The sequence below is a fragment of the Lissotriton helveticus genome, chromosome 12, assembly GCF_964261635.1.
Source record: "Lissotriton helveticus chromosome 12, aLisHel1.1, whole genome shotgun sequence".
NCBI classification, from domain to species: domain Eukaryota; kingdom Metazoa; phylum Chordata; class Amphibia; order Caudata; family Salamandridae; genus Lissotriton; species Lissotriton helveticus.
The window spans coordinates 520,504,762-520,522,244 of NC_136073.1; positions in this window are offsets into that span (position 1 = coordinate 520,504,762).

Below are 17,483 nucleotides of genomic sequence, written 5' to 3' on the forward strand. Positions count from 1 at the left end.
TGGCATTTGGAACTTTACTTCCCTACAAGCAAGGGGAACTGGACTTCCACTTAGCCAGGTGACAGCGGCTTGCCTACATGAGCGTATTCCCATGTTACTAAATAGTGATTTCAAGAAAATTTTCCTTTGTGCCAAAGGTACGAAACAGACACATAAAGTATGAATGAATGTTTCTTTTTTGTATCCACAACGTCTACAGGATAAATTAAGTGGCAGATTTTTCCAGGATGGGATACAATCTTTAGATTCCATAATACCAAACCGGAATAACATAAAGTAGTGCTTTAATCTTAATGACAAATGTTCTGCAAAATACTTCTGAGGGCCTATCTTAGAATATGAATGTATTACTGTCTAGGCATGTCTCTTTAGTGAAAATGCATTTTTTATCTGTAGGTTTGATGCAGTTTGCTTTGCAGGTCTAGCACTAGATTGAATGATGCTTTTCCCATTGTTGCTTCCCAAGTTCTTGTATGCCTAAGTGCTTTAAAGACAGATTTAAATGACTTCCCCAGGACTCTTTTGTTTTACTATATTTCTGTTCCTCTATTTACTTCCAGCATACATTGCTAAGAGATCCCCTTTCCGATGCTAGCAATCTCCAACATAATTTTATAAAATCATTTTCGCACTGATGTACTTGATTTTTTAAGCCAAAACTCTAAACGTTTTTGAGCTGGTGAGACAGATTTAGGAACATTGAATGCGGATCGAAAGACTTTTGTTTTGCTATTGTTCAAAGTGTTTATTTCCAACACCCCTCATAATTTATGTGCCTTAAGATACCGAAGGCAGTAGCCGAGCCACCATAACCTTGAATAGATAAATTAGAGACTGACACTTCAATTTGTGTTTTAATATTTTGAATCCATATGATGGTGATAGGTGCTTTAGCCTGAATGGTTAACAGATGGGGTTTGCCAGTCATTTGCTTATTCATAGTGAATCCCAGATATTTATACAAGTGTACTTCCTCCAGTTTTTTCCCTTCCAACAGCCACGTTTGAGTTTTAAACTTAAAATCAGCCAGCCGGATCACTTTGGTTTTGCTTAGATTCTGATCTAGCCCTTTTATTTATTTTTATTTATGTGCTTTTATAGCACCTGAATAGACCCCCAAAGGGGTATCTCCGCGCTTTTGCCATAAGAAGGAGCATGTACTGTACCAGGTCATTACAGAGAGTTCCTGAGGCATGAAGAGTGATTAACTATTAGTGAAAAGGTGGGTTTTAAGGGTTTTTCGAAAGGATAGATGGTTGGTAATGTGTTTTAATGTAAGGGGAAGGGAGTTCCAGAGAGCAGGTCCGGCGTGCGCCAAACCACGACCTCCTTGTCGAGATTTTTTTATTTTAGGAACCTGTAATAGCTGGAGGTTGCTAGAACGTAGGGGGCGGCCTGGGGCATAGGGTAAGAAGGCCTTTGCAAGATATTTAGGGCCCTTTCCTATCAGACATTTGTGAATAGTACACAAAATTTTAAACTTAGTGCGTTGCCGCACTGGCAGCCAGTGGAGTTCAGCCAGTAGCGGACGGGAGGGAGACCTTGATGGTACGTTAAGGACTAACCTCGCCGCCGTGTTTTGGACTACTTGTAGTTTGTTAAATTGGCCTTCATTGGTTGATAAAAGAAGGCCATTGCAGTAGTCCAATCTACTGATAACAAGTGCCTGGACTAAGGTCTTTCTATGGTTGTCGGGAAGATAGGGAAACACCCTTCTCAACAGTCCAATAGTCCTAAAGCATGTGCCGGCAACTTGGTTGACATGATCTTTAAATGTCAGGGTTTGATCGAATAGCACTCCCAAGTTTTTCACGGTCTGCTTTGGGATGGGAACAGGTCCCAATTCTAAGGGCCATCACTCATCAGACCATAATGTCACCGCATCCCCGAACAGTAATACCTCTGTTTTGGCCACATTGCATTGAAGGCAGTTCTCAGCCATCCACCTTGACACTGCCCTCATGCCTTCTGCAAAAGATTTTTGCAGAGCAGGTGTAAAGGTTTTAAAAGGGAACAGAAGTTGGGTGTCGTCGGCGTAGGACACCGGCTAAACCCAAAGGACCTCACTAAGTCAGCCAGGGGGGCCACATACACATTAAATAATGTGGGGCTGAGGCATGAGCCCTGTGGCACACCCCTGGTGAGCTCCCTAGAGGTGGATTTGTGGGAGCCCATCCTGACTTCTTGGGAGCGGCAGGAGAGAAAACTCTCCATCCAAGACAGGGCTACACCTCCCAGTCCCACATCCCTCAGACGGCCGAGAAGCACTTCGTGAGACACCGTATCGAAAGCAGCGGATAAGTCCAACAGCACCAGAATCATAGACCCCCCACCATCCTTGGTTTACCATATACTTCTTTAGGGCATTCATAGGCCATTGTAGGCCTACTGGTGTTTTACTTAGCAGGACAATATCATCCCCATATTGTATACAGCCAAATTTCTCTGGAGCAAGAATTAGTGCATGAGTATTTCCCAAATCAAAAGCATCGGCCAGATCTGCTAGATATAAATTAAATAGGCTTGGAGCCAAGACCCATCCTTTTTTAAAGCCATTATTTGTCCTGATTTTGGTTGTTACTCGGCTACCATCTCCTATTTTGACTTGTGCCCATATTTGCATATATAATTCCATAATCGTCCTTAGGAGAACTTCCGGAACTCCCCATTCTTCCAGTTTTTTCCAGAAGTGACCTCTTGGCTCACGGTCGAGGGCAGATTTGAGGTCTATAAAACATGTAAATCAACATTTTGTTTGTGTTTCGCCTACTCTAATAATAGGGTTAAGGCTGCATTGTTAGTTAGTGTCCCCATTTGTGCTCTTAATCCTGTCTGAAATTTTGGTATTAGTTTTTTCTTCTACCCATGTTTTCAGATGTTGCAATAAACAGGATGCGTAGAGTTTCGCCTCAACATTGTTTAATGCTATAAGTCTGTAATTGAGAGGCATTGCTGGATTAGCATTTTTGAATATAGGATGGATAATATTGCCTTTCGAAGGACGGATGCAATAGGGAAACAGTAGGGAGGAAAACATGGCGGCCGGCTAGCAGCGGGTCGCGAGTGTGGGAGAAGTGGTGGTGCGGTATCGTGCAGGCAGGGCTGATTTTCGCTGTCAATCTGGGAGGAAACCGCGATTAAAGACTCGGCGGCTTGGAGTGGCTTTTGTGATTTGGTCCGGGTCGTCCTTTTTCCAACATTTTCTACGGGCTTCGGTTACGGGCTGTTTGGTCCCGTATGGAGGCAGGGGGCGTGGAGGCTGTCAGCGCGGAAGGGAGCAGGACGCCGGAGGAGCCGGCCGCGGAGTCGGCCGGGACTGCAGCAGCTGCGGCGGATCGAGCAGCTGACTCGGTCGGGTGGAAGAGGGCTGCACAGCAGGTAGGGAGAGGCCGGCGAGCTGCAGCTAAAATCGCCCTCAGAGCAGTCGGAGGACGTGGAAGGGGGGCAGACACAGACTTCGTACTGCCCGGTAAAAACATTGGGGGCAACAAGGACAATAAGGACAATAGGGCAGAGATTAAGCAGGGGAGTCAAACAGGAGGTATTGTCCCTGGAGGAGGTGCAGCCGAGTCAGCTAAAGTTGCATATATCTTAAGGAGTGCGGCAAGGGGACCAGGGAGTAAAGCAGCAACGAGTGACTGTGCAGTCAGTATTTTGAGGAGAAAGAAAAAAACTTCTGGTAAACAAAATTGTAATTTGGTGAAACATAGTGTGGAGCACAAGATTAAGACAACCTCATCCCTCAACTCCTATTTTAAAACTATCCCCAAAACACTGATATTAAGACCTGACCCCGTAAAATTGAGTTTAGAGTTAGAAGATCAACAGGATTGGTCCCCCCATCTGAGCCCCAATAGGTATCAATATTGCCTTTCGAAGACTTAGTTATCTGGTTTGTGTGAAAAAAGATGACTAAACATGGGTTAAATAGTGGGCCCAATAATCTACATCTGCTTTAAATAGGGCATTTGTGATACCGTTTTGACCTGGTGCTCACTCATGTTCTACTCTTATTATTAATGCTTTAAGTTGTTCTACATTGCCCAATAGTTCCTTTATGAGTGACTTTGTTCCTTTATGGTCTTTTGAGTTCTTTGGGTAGTCTTACAAGTTGCTTGGGACAACAGTATATCCTTCTTATTCATTGTTTTTGGCACTGCATACACAGCAAGGACATGGGCTTCCCAGGATGCTGCATCAATCCCTGCATTATTCTCCCTTTCCTTTCCTAATACCAGGCCATTAAGTATTTGCCAGATTTTTTACTATTTTGTTGTTTACTAGGCTCAAGAAGCTACTTTCATAGATCTTCAGAATATCTTCTTTTTTCTCTCCAGCCACTTTTACTATATTTAGTTTTTAGATTTTGCAGTAGGATTTTTTGGGCCTCTTGCTTTGTCTTTGCTCCTGTGTCACTAGTCTTGATTCCTGTGTTATTTGAGATTTTGGCATCCATAGATCCTTAATGTTCCAAAATTCCTTGTCCTGTCCCATCCTGTTATAACTCCTTGCAGGCTTTTCAACCATTGGGTTTTGATGGAAATGTAACTAATAGTAAATCTCTCAGGTGTTTCCATGCCTTTACACGCTTGTCGATTTGTGATTCTGCTGCCTCTTGCCCAATTAACTTACTTTTATAGGACTCAATGGTTCTGGCACTGTGATAGACTTCTGCAGTCAAGTTCTCAATCCCCTCACCCCACCATCTTAAGCTTTTTAGGTTATATAATATTGGTAGAGACATTACCTTGTTTGTCAAAGGTATCTGGGTACCATTATAAAGGATTTCAATTAATTACGGAAAGTGATCACTCTCAAAGCATGGGGGAATTTGAAAGAGGCCTACTTATGGCAACGCTGCCTCATTAATTGCGGTATAGTCAATTTTAAAACTTTTACTACCACTTATAAAAGTAATCGATGCTGGGGAATCCTCCTTTGAATTGCCATTCCAAATTCCAAATCCTAGTTTCTCCAATTTTTCCCCAAAAAAGTCCCCCATGTGATTGTTTCGGTTGGTATTAATTTGACTGAGATCTATATTAAAATCACCGATAATCAATATTATGAATACATCGTCCCCATCGTCCATGAAAAATCCGTCCCTGATGTCACCTCATTAGAGTTTCCTAGTTATCCAAGTGCAGAGTGCATTACTCTAATTATTGAACCAAAAGCTGAGGTCATTTCCAGATTAGTTCTATGATAAACAAGCTCTATATATGTTAGAGATACTGATATGTTTATTACCCAGACCACTCAGCAGTTATCCTCTGCCAAACCAGAAGTAAAGCAGCCTATACCTTTATCTGTTATCTCTTGCTCTCAAGAGGTGGTATGTAATGGCTGCGGGCCTTTAAGACACCAGACCTATTCTCTGTATAACTCTGGAATTAACCCACAGCCAAGATGGAGTAACAACTCGATTAACCACTGTTATGCACAGTTACTGTATTTTCTGGAATTACTAACTCCCTTTATGGTAGAACTGTCAGAGGGTGGAGTCAAAGGCCCATTTTCTACCCTGGTAGTGGGACTAACATGCAGAAAAATAAAGTTGCAATGGTAAAGGTACCGAAGCTGCAGCCTTATTTAAAATCTAAAGAAGATTCTCTCATAAATACAGTCACCCACTGGATCAGGCATGTTAGGGGCTGCCCCATGATCATTCGAGAAGATATCCTTAGTGCCCGTAGGAGTTCTGCAAAAAATGCAATGCATGATATGATTGAACTAACCCTAAAGGATGCAAGGTTGGTAGATGACTTGATGAGCCTAGACATTAGGACAAACCCTTCAAATAATTCATGCATCCAGTTTAAGTACTGCACACTGACCAGGAACTTATTTACTGCTAGACTCTAGGTACGGAAAAGGGTTTCCATTATCGATGCCAGAAGTAGATTGACTTAGTATTCCTACAAATCTTCCCCATTCTACTTTTGCCCTACTATGTGCGAACTGTAGTAATATATGTATACTAGGGTCAGAGGAAGTCATCTCAATTCTGTCACATACTAGACCAGCGGATGAAATTCATTTGAATTGTAGTGTATGCATCCAAAGAGGAAAAAAATGGGTATTGTTCCAGCTTCACCACTAGGTTCTACAGCTATCAGTAGTAATACTATTAATATACCTCCAGGAAACATTGACAACTATGAGGCATCTATTCCCATAAGGCAATTGGCAACCAACATTGATGCTCTATCTAACTGCAGCTTTGCTGAACCCAGTGCTTTTTCTACAATGGCTAATCCTGAATCAATAGCTTGAAATTGCTACTCTAGTGTTGTCAAGATTTCCTCTTACAAGGTAGAAATCCACAGATGCTCAACTACGCCGAAGAATGAAGCACACATAGGATTGTCCCTGATTTGATGGAACTTGGCAGTGATTCTCTCCAAACTTTTAGATCCAGGCTAGAATGCTTTCATAGAAAGTAATTGTATCTATAATTTTTCAGGAGACATGGGCCATGGACAGGGTATACATAAATCAATCAATCAACCTTTGAATTGTGAAGTACACTACTCACCCATGAGGGTTTCAAGACACTGGGGGGGGGGGGGTTGCAGCTCTGAGTCAGCCAAAGAGCCAGGTCTTGAGGCTCTACCTGATGGTGTGCAGAGAGGGGGAGCGTCTAATGTTGATCGGGAGCTCATTCCCGGTCTTTCTTGGGATGTAGAAGAAGGCTCTTGCACCTGCTCTGGCTCAGCAGATGCGCAGGGTTTCGGCAAAGGCGAGGTCGGCGGAGCGGAAGTTTCTCTTGGGTACTTGATAGGGGACTCTTTTGTTGAGGTATTTGGGTCCGGTGTTGTAGAGGGATTGGAGGGCGTGAATAAGTAGCTTGAAGAATATTCTTTTCTTCACATGGAGCCAGTGGAGTTCCCGCAGGTGTTGGGTGAAGTGTTCATGTCTTGGTAAGTGTCTGGTCATGGTGTTCTGGATGGTCTGGAGTTTGCTGAGCAGGGATTTGTTGATTCCGGCGTAGAGGGCGTTTCCATAGTCCAGTCTGCTTGTCATGAGTGCATGGGTGATGGTCTTTCTGGATTCGGGGGAGATCCATTTAAAGGTCTTGCATTGGTTACATAACTTAGAGTGATGGGGCAATTGTGCCTAAAACATCAGGTAGAGCTAGGGAGGGACAGGTAATTTTTTGTGAAGAACACTTTAGCGCATAAATACAAACAGTTATTAATTAACTCAGTCAATATATTTGAGATCCAGCTCACCTTTACAACAGAATGAATCCAGACTGTGCTTAACATTTATGCCAGGTCAGAATCCCATTGTAATGAGTCCTTTTTGTTATCCCTGCTAGATGATGTAGTTGGAGTATACCAAACAAAAAAACTTTAGTGGTTGGGGATGTCAATACTTTTTTTGACCCTTCCCTTTTATTAAACACTCTACTAGAGGAAGAGGAGGAGATATGAGGCAGACCAAACTTAGTATCGAACACCGTTAACTGTCTCTCCACAGCTATATCCCTGCAACTTGCATCTTTGGTTATGGAAAGGAGCCTGAGCGCTTACAATGGGAGGACCCCTCAGATACGAATAGGCAACCTACTTTTAAAAAGGACTCCAGCTCTAGTGTCTTTGATTACATCTTAGTAGACATCAGTATTTTGTCTCTAATTAAGGATATGGTGATCATCCAGAGGTCTGATAGCGATCATAATCCCTTGCTTTTAAAAATGGAGGGTGTCGCTCTTGAAAGGAAACCACCTAACCATATTTGAATGGAACAGGAGCCTTATATAGCTAACAAAGGTAGAAGAGTAACCTGGCCTAGGGTTCTTGCCAATAGAAAGTTGCCCTCAAATATCTACAAGCTATTTGTGTAGTTGCTGTCTGGCCTGGATAGTGCCTATTTTTTAGGGGCAACATGGTTACTATCAATTCATAGTGTTTGTTTCCAAACTTGTGGCTCGTAAGAAGCCTATTGGTGGAACAAATGATAAATGGTACAACTCAGAGTGTAAATTAGCATAAGGGGCACTAAAGTTAGCAGTTATTGAGCGCAACCAACTTGGGAAAGCTCTGGCTCAAAGCAGATATAAGAGGAAGTATTATTCTGCTAGTGCTTGCTAGTGCCAAACGAGATTTTGCGCTTGCTAGTGCCAAACGAGATTTTGCAGATACAAACTTGCAAGATTTACTATCAGCAGCAAGGTGCAATAATAACTCTCATTTTGGCACATCATTGCACATTGACACTTGCAAAGTATTACGACCGAAAGCTACCACATCCAGCCGGAGGTATGGGTTGGCCAATTTTCTATGCCATACGCCAGAGACAAGTGTATTAGCTGCGTAGCGACCACTAGTGCTATCTTTAGTACTCCAGACTTCCCTTCTCCACCTAACACTATTAGCATGGAGTTGGTTTTTAGCCTGGATGACACTGTATCAGCAATCAAATGACTGAAAGCAGGAAAAGTAAATGGGCCTTACCAGATACAAGGCAATTTATATAAATCTGAACCTATGGCATTGGCTCCTTACATACATCTTTTATCAAATTGTATATTAGCTGGAGGGGATATTCCAACAACCTAGAAAGGGGCAGAGATAATTACTATATATACAAAGAGAGATGCCTCAATCCCCTCCAACTATAGACCAATCAGCTTGATCGATAATTTGCAAACTATTTTTGCGAGGCAATTCCTAGCTAAACTCCAAGCTTGGATAGATGATAATGCGAACTTGTCTTCCTATAAACAGGCTTCCAAACCAAGATATGTACTTGTGACTAGGCCTTCAGATTTATTTTACTCATGTTGAAGTACATGTAGTTAACGAAACAAAAACTATATGTAGCATTTATTGATCTGAGGACTGCATTTGATCTTGTGCCCCGCGAAATGTTATGGAGAGTTGTGCTAGATTTAGATGCTTCAACTAATCTGGTAAACTTGATAGCAAGATTGCACGAAGACAATTATGCCCAGGTATGAAGGTTGAAAAATGTAGAGCTAACAGACAAGATTTTAATACAGCCTGGGGTGCATCAGGGGTGCGTACTCGCTCCAACTTTGTTTGCCCTGTTCTGTTCATTAATGAAGTGCCAACAGGATTATGGACTGCAAGAATAATTCTTCCATCTTGAATGGCAAGAAAGTGCCGATCCTGCTCTTTGCAGATGATTCCCTACTCATCTCCACAACACCAATGGGCCTACCAAATTTAGCAGATACATTTTTAGTTTTCTGCCTGGACAGGGGGTTGGAACTCAATTTTGTAAAAATAAAATGTATGGTCTTTGGGAAGGGGAAGGGAAAAACATGAATGGTCAGGATCGCAGTCAAACAACTTGAAAGGGTAAAAAGGTTTGACTACCTGGGGATAAGGTTAACTGACTCACTTAGATGGGAGCCACAATTAGACAAAAGTTACCTTACCCTACGTCATAGGTCAAAGCCAATGTTGGGGTTCTTTAAACAGTCCAAAATTCGGCCACTGACCACAGCATTAGAGGTCTACCGTGCAAAAGCACTGAGTGGCGCATTGTATGGAGCTGACATACGGAGTTACACAAACTTATTTCAGTACTGTCAACCATAATATAGAGGTTGGACATGCGCTTGTACCTTAAGCTTCCTTGCTAAGGACAGGTGGGGAACGATACCTGACTCCTGCAGGTATTACCAGTGAATCCACCACCTGTTTCTACATGGATCATTGGTGCTGTCTTAATAATTTCTTTTCACTTGAATTATTTTCACAGCAGTAGCCAACTAAGATTCTGAAGAAAGCCACGATACTCTATAGGTCATCGACTGAAACATGTTGATCTAAAAATAATACAATAGGATCTAATCTTTTCTGTTGCATGCTCTTGTTTTTAATCCTAGCACATGGTAGCCAGAATAAAATAATGTGGTAAACCCTGTAGCTAGTTTTAACATCACATCACTCCCTGCACTGCACCATTCACTAAGCCAGGTTAGCTCACATATGGGTTTTAGTAATCACCCCTCTCACGAAAATATCCCTGAGCTCCTCCCTTGTAGTGAGGGAGTTGTAGCCTACATCATGACTGGGCTTCATGATGCGAGGAGGATTCCCAATGATGAAGCATCCCACCTCTGGTGGGTGAGGGAAACAGTCCTTAAAAGGGATGACTTCTTTATAGCCATCCTTTGTCGTCTCCTAGCCATTTCTTATAGACCCGAGGGTGTTTTGCATATAAAGGACTACACAGAGGAGAAACGTGTACTCTTCCTCAATGCTGTGAAGGAATTTGACTGGGTGGAGTGGTCATACCTATTTTAGGTGATACTAAAAATGGGCCTAGGAGAAGTCTTCCTTATTAAAGTCTGCCTCCTGTATGACTTCTGTACAGTGGATGTCACCTGCTGAGGTTTTCTATCTAACAAGCTCCAGATCCATACAGGCACTTGTCAAGGCTGCCTACTCTGGACTCTCTACATTCTTCTGGATCTTGAGCCCCTTTGCACCGCTGTATATCCATCAGGAAAGATCAGAGGTAGATCTATCGAAGGTGCAGAGGAGAAGACATTACTATATGTGGATTACATCCTCCTCCGCCTCTCCAGCCCCAACTCCTCTCTAGCAGCAGGCATGTCTATTATAGACAGCTTTTCCCACCTCTCTTTCTATAAGATTAGCAGGACTAAAAGTGAGGCCCTGCCCCTGTCGAATGGGGACCTCTAGGGCATGTCTCTGTGATCATGGTATGAAATGGATGCCCAAGGGGCTCCAATACCTTGGCATCCGGGTGAACAGAGGCTTCTCATTAACAGTAGAGAACAACTTTCACCCACCTACAACATGGTCCAAGCAAGACTTTCTCAAGTGGCAGCGTCTCAATTTATCACTTTGGGGAAGGGTGCAGATGGTAAGAAGTATGGTGGCACCTAGATACAGTTATGTCTTTAGCATATTGACTTTAGCAAACACATGTGCAATACTATTGAGTATAAATGCAAACATTTTGATATATCTGAAGTAGCTGATGATACAGATTGCAAGCCCCCAAACTCTAGGACGATTTGACAGAGGGGGGCTATGTTTATGCATATGTCCTCATATAGCCTGGCTTTACACCTCTCTCAGTTGACCTCAAATCTTTCTGACCCCATGAAGGCACCAACATGTATGCTGATTGACTGGTGCCTTACATGGCCCTCAAATGTGTCTCTATTGTGCTATCTACTACCCTTCCACACCCCTGGCAAGGCAATCTGGTTCATGCTGCTACAGCCATCACTTGGAAAGTGGCTGACAAACTATTGGCACAATGCGGCTCTCCACGTCACAGATAAGACGTTCTGGGCATGTGGAGCAGGCAGGGGATTCACCACATTGATCAACTCCTTAGTGATGGCACCCTTAAGTCATTTCCAATTCTCAGGGTAAGTTTGATCTTACCCAGTCAGACTACTGGAAACACCAACAAATGTCACAGTGCCTTTGATCCGGGGCCCTTCCGGTGGAGGTATTGTTCTCACACATTATGCAGTATCTCCTGCTCAGGAACAGATGCAGGAGAAGTGTCTCCGGCTCATATGAAGTGCTTATTAAAGGTGTGAACTCAGGCCCCACTCTTGCTATCAACAGAAGTAAGTGGCAAGCCATTCTCAGCAGGGAATTCTCCCCAGAAGACTGGACGGACCGGCTACTTACCCTTGGTAAAGTCCTTGGGAATCTTGTATATAGTTTCTGCACTTACTCTTCATGAGTGGTACTGGACCCTATGAAGGATCCAGTGAGAGTGACAGCTGCCCCATAGTTGCTGCTGGAGATGCTTGTAGGAGGACAGCAATATCTATCACATTCTATGGAACTGCCCAGGGGTTCGTCCCTATTGGACAGCTGTGCTGTTACACCTGAAAAAAGCATTACCCTCACTATATTTATCCGTCCACACAGCTAGACTTCATTCACAATGTTTCTGATGCACCTGATTTGGACATGCATATTCACCGCTGGCTTGCTGCAGCATCGGCAATAGGAAAATATCTAGCACACCACCCCAACTCATACAAAGTGGATCATAAATTGCCATAGAGAAGCCCTACATGAACTCTCTACATAGAGACTCTGAAAAAGGAGGACTGGGAGAGAGTTTGGATAGCCTTCTTGATGGAGACTACGAACCTGACGCAGGCTCTCTAACCTCTTCTGCCCACCCATGCAACTGGGTATCTGCTTCCTGCCTTGCAATCGCTTCCCTGGTGACTCTTGACTCACTGGTTGCTCAGAATTCCATAATCGTAGACCCCCTGCCTTACCACCTTCCCACTTCCGCTGGCCATCGCTTCTGAGGTAACAACATAGGGTAAGCATCCAGCCCATGATCCACGTTCCTATAGTACACTTACTGGTCCTTGGCCTCTCAGTAGTTATCGCCCCTTAAGCTGCCTCTCCTGCTATTCTTTTATTATTCACTATACTGTGTCAACTGGCAACTGGCCCACATCCACTGGGCTCTACAAGCTCTACAAGGACCTGTTGTACTCCATCCAGCCACTCCCTTTGCTACCCCCAAGGATTGGGGCAGGAGGTATGGTGACCGAGACACAGTGCTATCTAGTTGTTGTTATTATTGTAATTCTTCTTCGTAGTATTATGATGACATTAAATTTCTGCATAATCGTGCTACAGCCAGGGACCAGAGATTCATTCATTATCCCCTTGTTACCTTGGCCCGTCCCTCCCCAATATGCTAGGAAGGGAGTTGGTGGGTGTTAAGTAGCATGGTAGGGTTACATAGGAGGGCCTTGTAAATCAGAGGTTGTGCTGACCACTCCTCGTCCACCCTTAGAAGATGGCAATGCATGCTTTGGAATCCTCTCTTACTTCGACTCTGTGCACAGATGGACAGATCCGTTCTGGTTTCTTCAATGAGCAACATGAAGCACTGTTTGCTAAAGCAAGAATTTGTGATGGATACAGCTACTTCCTTGGGTAGGCTCATCTACGGATAGACAATAAGATGTTGCACCCGTATATCTGGTTTGTGCAAAAGTGCCAAAAAATACCAATAGCTAACATTAATCATGCCTATCTATGTGCTACATGGACAACACACAAAGGAAAATATCATAGAGAAGTTTAGGAGTCTGGACCACCGAATTTCTCATTCATGTGTTAGAGCCAGACTGACAAACACCAAAGAGCTGAAGGAAGGTTATATTTTGTCCTCATTCTCCTACTATATATTTTAGAGATTTGCCAATTCATGAGGAACCCATACAGGTGACACTTATAAAGCCACGAAATGTCATGTAGATTACAAAGACGAATTAATGAATTACTGCAGGTTGGGGCTTCATTCCTAGCTTTGAAAACTTTCTCTGAGACTGTACGTTACTTTCTTCCTAAATGAAAACTATATTGACTGGTCAAAACCTTTCTGTCTGCTTGTTTTTGCCATTATTTGTTTTTATTATAGCGTTTGTCTTTGTGACTCATGTTTTGCTTTGATTGGTGTTAGCTGTAAAGATGCATGGTTTCAATAAAAACATATTTTCTCTGATTTACTATAGGATGAGCTCCCGACCATATTAAAGTGTATATAAATAAATACACAATTTCTCAGAAATACAGCGTGTGCTTTGTTAAGACTCCACTATTTTAAACAAATCAACATCATACATTGGTCCAATTAGACTAAGCCGCAGGTTCACTTCAGAAAGAGGCTCGCCTATTTGTTGAGCAATACATGTAACCTTGTAGGCGTGCAGTACAGGCAGCAGGGTGTGCTGGAACCCCATCAAATTAAAGTTTACATTGATTGGATTTTCCATTTTCATATTTTGGGTTCTTGAGATGCAGCATAAACAAGATTGCGTCAAATTCCGATGTGCCAGGTTGTTAGGGATGTTCATACTCGAGAGAACAAGATGGAAAAGTTAATAAGGCCAAACATGAATGATGCAGCTGACAAGTCAGTTGTGGAACAACAAGCGATATAATTCTGACGGGACCTTTCCTTTTCATATGTTTCTTTCTATTTAGCCAAACAGTTGTGAACATAGAAAAGTGGATTTGTCAGATTCATAAAAGTGTATCATATTCTGGTCTAAAAACCTCACACCAGATACATAGATATTGATTTTGAAAACTCTTCATAGATTCCGACATTTCTGCAAAAACTCATAAATGATCTTCGAATTTCTTTTTCAAGATATGCCAATAATGCAAAGGCTCAAGTCAGTTTTTCATGCGAACGTTATGTTTGTTCATCCAGAAAAGACACCTTAAATTGAAGGTTCCCGAATTTCTGAGACATTTTGTGACATTTCACCTTCATTCAATCTTTAATAACCTGCATTTTTGATGATGTTCTAACTCTTTTTCTGAAATGCTCACACCCTGTGCCTTTCTGGTTGCCCTTTGCACTCTATTCGCAATATATATTTTATAGGATATTTTTGAAGTGGAGTAATTGATAATTGTCACCATTTATTTGCAATTGTCATGCTGCACAGGGAGGATATCTGTGCAGCATATATACTCCTTTTGCAGGTCTGTTTTGATTGTCCCTTGCATACGCTTGATTTACATCTGGAAAAAGATTGTTTGCCTCACTGTCTCACAGACATGGAAAATAGTCGTCATGTACACATAACGTTGAAAGATTCTGTTATTGTAGAAAGTGTGTTAATTTGTCACATTTCTTACATGGAACCTGACAGTTGAGGAAAACAACAGAGATCATCTCAAAATTAAATCAAGGACCGGATCGCAAGATATGTTGGTTTGTGATATTACATGTCCTCAGATAACTATTATAGAGATGGTGCATGTTTAACCAGAAGAACTGAAGAGGAGTTACTATCAAAATAGCACCGTTTAGTATCACAAAAAACAAAGCTTTGGCACACTATAATAAAAAAAGAAACCACAATAAGGCAACAATACAAAAAACATTGCCACATAAGCCTATAATACAACACACAAGCACAGCAAAACAATCCATCAGTACACCAATACTGTCACTTTTTAAATAAATGGTCTGTTGCCAGAATTTTGAAGAATAACACATAAGTCAAAAACCACAATGAACTATATACAATTAAATGTCTAATGATAAAATTGTGCATATTTAGATTCAACGCTGGATGTTCTTTGAAATTATAAGCTTTATTAGCCGTTCATTCATTCAAGTTGTTTGTGTACTTAATTGTTCAAATCACAACTTTGGTGCCATACACTCCCCACTATAACAAAGTGCTTTGGGGCATTAATGAGTGAGTTCGTTATTGTATATGGTTATTTAAAACCTTTACAACAATGCAACATACATATAATTATTGTAAATCGTCAGTACAAAAAATAGCATAAAACGATTTGTATAAATTATGTAAAATTGTGTAGAATGATATAAAAATATCACTATTCATTAGTTACCTTGTTGCTGCAAGAACATTCTAAGTGCCATTTGCTGGTTTTCTAAAGCTACGTGATCACTGTGCGCACTATTTACTTTTTCTTAACATTCATAATCGCAAATTTAATGAGAACAGCGCTAAAAACATAGTATTTTAAAACCATCGGTAATTCACTCCAAGAACTAACAGCTTTAACTTTTTTATTTCCCCATCATGTCTTACCAAGTATAAAATCATAAGATAACATATATTTCTGTCCTCTTCTTGAAATGATAAACAAGCTATAGTGAGCCGTAGTCCTTATAATCTCTATCCTACTAAGCATGGAAGGGACTGCTTTCAAGGCCAATTTATACATAGAAACAAGGAATAAGTTTAATATTTCATGCCTATATATGATACCACTATTAGGCACAGTTCTTAGTCCTTCATCCCTTTATTAGAAATGTCCTTGGCTAAATGCCATTAGGAAATTTACTTCCCTACAAGCATGAGGAAGTGGACTTCCACTTAGCCAGGTGATAACGGTTTGCCTACATGAGCGTATTCCCATGTTCCTAAATAGTGATTTCAAGAGAATTTTCCTTTGTGCCAAAGGTACGAAACAGACACATAAAATATGAATTAATGTTTCTTTTTTGTATCCACAAAGTCTACAGGATAAATTCTGTGGCTGTTTTTTCTAGGATGGGATACAATCTTTAGATACCATAATACCAAACCAGATTAACATAAAGTAGTGTTTTAATCTGAATGAAAAATGTTCTGCCAAATACCTCCGAGGGCCTATCTTAGAATAAGACTGTATTACTGTCTATGCATGTCTTCTTAGTGCAAATACATTTTTATCTGTTTCTTTGATGCACTTTGCTTTGCAGTTTTAGCACGTGATTGAATGATGCTTTCCCCATTGTTGCTTCCCAAGTTCTTGTATGCCTAGATGCTTTAAAGACAGATTTAAATGACTTCCCGAGGACTCTTATGTTTTACTATATTGCTGTTCCTTTATTTCCTTCCAGCATACATTGCTAAGAGATCCCCTTTCCGATGCTAGCAATCTCCAAAATAATTTTATAAAAGCATTTTCGCATTGATGTACTTGATTTTTTAAACCAAAACTCTAAACGCTTTTGAGCTTGTGAGACAGATTTAGGAACATTGAATACGGATCTAAACACTTTTGTTTGGCTACTGTTCAAAGTGTTTATTTCCAACACCCTGCATAATTTCTATGCCTAGAGATACCGAAGGCAGTAGCCGAGCCACCATAACCTTGAATAGATAAATTAGAGACTGACACTTCAATTTGTGTTTTAATATTTTGAATCCATATGATGGTGATAGGTGCTTTAGCCAGAATGGTTAACAGATGGGGTTTGCCAGTCATTTGTTTATTCATAGTGAATCCCAGATATTTATATGAATGTACTTCCTCCAGTTTTTTCCCATCCAACAGCCACGTTTGAGTTTTAAACTTAAAATCAGCCGCCGGATCACTTTGGTTTTGCTTAGATTCAGATCTAGCCCTTGGTTTACCATATACTTGTTTAGGGCATTCATAGGCCATTGTAGGCCTACTGGTGTTTTACTTAGCAGGAAAATATCATCCTCATAATGTATACAGCCCAATTTCTCTGCAGCAAGAATTGGTGGATCAGTATTTTCCAAATCCAAAGCATTGGCCAGATCTGCTAGATATAAATTAAATAGGCTTGGAGCCAAGACCCATCCTTTTTGAAAGCCATTATTTGTCCTGATTTTGGTTGTTACTTGGTTACCATCCCCTATTTTGACTTGTGCCCATATTTGCATATATAATTCCATAATCGCCCTTAGGAGATCTTCCGGAACTCCCCATTCTTCCAGTTTTTTCCAGAAAGTGAGCTCTTGGCACACAGTCGAGGGCAGACTTGAGGTCTATAAAACATGTAAATAAACATTTTGTTTGTATTTCACCTTCTCTATTAATAGGGTTAAGGCTGTAATGTTAGTTAGTGTCCCCATTCGTGCTCTTAATCCTGTCTGAAATGTAGGTATTAGTTGTTTTTCTTCTGCCCATGTTTTTAGATGTTGCAATAAATGAGGATGCGTAGAGTTTCGCCTCAACATT